This window comes from Marmota marmota, unplaced genomic scaffold (assembly GCF_001458135.2).
Source record: "Marmota marmota marmota unplaced genomic scaffold, marMar, whole genome shotgun sequence".
Lineage (NCBI taxonomy): Eukaryota > Metazoa > Chordata > Mammalia > Rodentia > Sciuridae > Marmota > Marmota marmota.
The window spans coordinates 29,086,308-29,089,363 of record NW_026000153.1 but is presented as its reverse complement, the minus strand read 5'-3'; positions in this window follow the sequence as shown (position 1 = coordinate 29,089,363).

Sequence of the window (3,056 nt, the reverse complement as noted above, 5' to 3'; positions counted from 1 at the left end):
GTCCTCCATAATATACTAGGAATTTCATCATTTTGATTTTATTGAATGTAAATTGTCTTTAAATCAAAATTTCAGTTGCTGAACCAAGAAAAATCTGAGAGCCATTTTTAATTTCTAATGTTAGTGTATATTAAATCCTAAATCTCATTTAGTGACCTGCCTGAGAAATTTGTAAAAGTGCAACAAATTGAAATATTTATATATAATGACTATAAAATTATCCTTGAGTGTACATGAATATAAGACAATAGTTTTACTGTCTTGAAGGATATCTATTAAATACCAATGTCAAAGATCATATTTAATAGCAAAATGTTAATATATGTTGTTTTAGTCAACTTTTTCATCACCAGAACCAAAAGACCTGACAAGGGAGGGAAAGAGGAGGGAAAGTTTGTTTGCAGTTCATGGATTCAGAGGTCTTCGTCTGTAGATGATGGCCAACTCCATTGCTCTGGGCTGAAGGTGAAATAGATCATGGCAGGAAGGGCATGACAGAGGAAAATGGCTCAGGACAATGCAGCAAAGAGAGAGATAGTTCCACTCTTCAGGGACAAAACATATACCCTCAAGTTAGGCCCCCAATGACTGACCCTGTCTGCTGAGGGTTATGACCCTGTTAATCCCTGATAGGGGATTAATGAATTAATAAGACTCTGAAAACCCAACCATTTTACCCATGAATATTCTTGTGTTTTCTCATACATGAGCTTCTGGGGACACCTAATTTCTAAATCGTAACATACATCTCTGAGATTGAGAGTTAGATAAAGATACCTATAATCCCTACTACCACTCAACATTGTACTGGAAGTATAAGCTAATATATTAAATCCAGAAAAAGAAAGTACAAAAGGATCAAAAGAAATAAACTGTTGGTGCTGGGGTTATGGCTCAGTGGTAGAGCGCTCGCCTAGCATGCATGAGGCCCTGGGTTCGATCTTCAGCACCACATAAAAATAAAAGGATAAAAGAAATAAACTGTCAATATTTGCCCTTGATGTGATTATAAATGTATAAAATATAACATCTAAAGATGAATTGTCAATTTAAAAGTCAATTTTGAAAAATTATAGGACCTGAAGACAATGTAACAAATCAATTATATTTTCATATTTTAACTCACTTTTAAAATAGTTTTTAAAGACATAACTTATAATAGAATAAAATTAGCAAGTACCCTGGAATAAATCTAATGAATATTATAGAGGTCCTCTGCAGAGAAAAACTATAAACATGCAGGGAGAAACAAGAGAATATCTAAATAAAATGAGGGAACTTCCTACAAATGAAGATGGCAAATGGGAGATCATTTTGCCTCAGTTAGAATGACTATCATCAAAAAGATAAAAACAGTAAGTGCTGGCAAGGATGAAGAGCAAGAAGAACTCTTACACAATTTGATAGGAATGCAAGTTAGCAGAGCCATAACAGGAAATATTTTGGAAAAAATCTTCAAAACACTAAAAACAGAACTACCATGTGAATGAACAATTTCACTACTGAGTGTGTTTGTGTATTTATCTCCAAAGGAGATGAAATCATTAACCAAAAAGATACTTGCATTCCCATATATATTGTAATACTATTCGTCGAAGCTAAAATATGGACTCAACCTAGATGCCCATCAGGAGATGAATGGATAAAGAAAATGTTTATTCCTATATGTATATTATTTAGCCATATTATTTAGTCATAAAAATAATGAAATCTTGTCATCTGCAGCAACATGTGTGGAACTTAAGGGATATAAGCCAGACACAGAGAAAAGCCACACACTCTCACTAATATTTGGAAAATAATAAGTCAATTTTGTGGAAGAACGGAATAGAATAGTGGTCACTGAAGACTGAGAAGTGCAGGGGGAGAGAAGAGGATGGGATGAAAGGCACTAGAACACAAGAGGAATCGGCTCTGGTTTTTTGGTGACACATCAGGATGACTATTTGTTAAAACAACTTATGATATATTTCAAAATGACTAGAAGAATAGGAGATTACTAACACATAAAGATGATATTTGAAGTGATGGGAAAGCTTATTATCCTTATTTGATTTTTATACATTACACATTGTGTATGTATATCAAATTAATAATAATGGACCCCATAAAGATGTATAAACATTATGTCTCCATAAGAAAAAAAAAGAAAAACAATGAGGATATTTCCATATTTTTGGGCTAGAAGCCAAGTACACACACACACACACACACACACACATGCACACACATATTTGTCTATATATATTTGATGTAATTTAATCGAAACAAGAGGTTATTTGTGGTAATTACAAGTGATTCTAAATTTGTTTTGGGATATTTTAAAGATAAAGACTAGCAAAGATTAAGAATATATAGAAGATATTTTCTAAGTTCTTTTTTTTTTTTTTTGGTAGAGTGGAAAGTAAAAGGTTTTATTAAAGGATAGAAGAGAAAACTTCTGCCCGGAGGAAGAAGGGGATTTGTAAGGCTGAAAGGTAGAATCCCTTGTCTAAGTTCTTTGGGCTACTTAGAACAGAGTGACAGAGGCTGGGTAACTTAACCACAGAAATGCATTTCAATGGTTCTGGAGGTTGGAAGTCCAAGATATGGCTCTGACAGATTTAGCATCTGGTGAGGGCTCACTTCCTGGTTTACAGATGGCCTTATTCTCTCTGTGTTCTCATATGAAGGAAAGGGCAAGAAAACTCCTGGGGCCATTTTATAAAAACACTAGTTCCATTCATGAGGTCTCTAAGACCCAACATTCAAATGCATTACATTGGGAATTACATTTTAGCATATGAATTTGGGAAGATGGGGGAGCAAAAATTTAATCTATAGCAGCTCTGAAGACTTGGTCTACTAGATATCATGGATTAGTATAAAGAGTGTTTAAGATACTGTCATATTAGCATAAGTTTTGACAAACTGAAAAATTATATTAAAATAGGCAATCTGGAAATCTCTGTGTATACAGGAAGTTTATCTATTATTAAGTTGAGATTTGAAGTAAATGCTCAAAGAAAAATCTTTTTTTGGGCAGGGTAGGGTACTGGAGATTGAACTCATGGGCA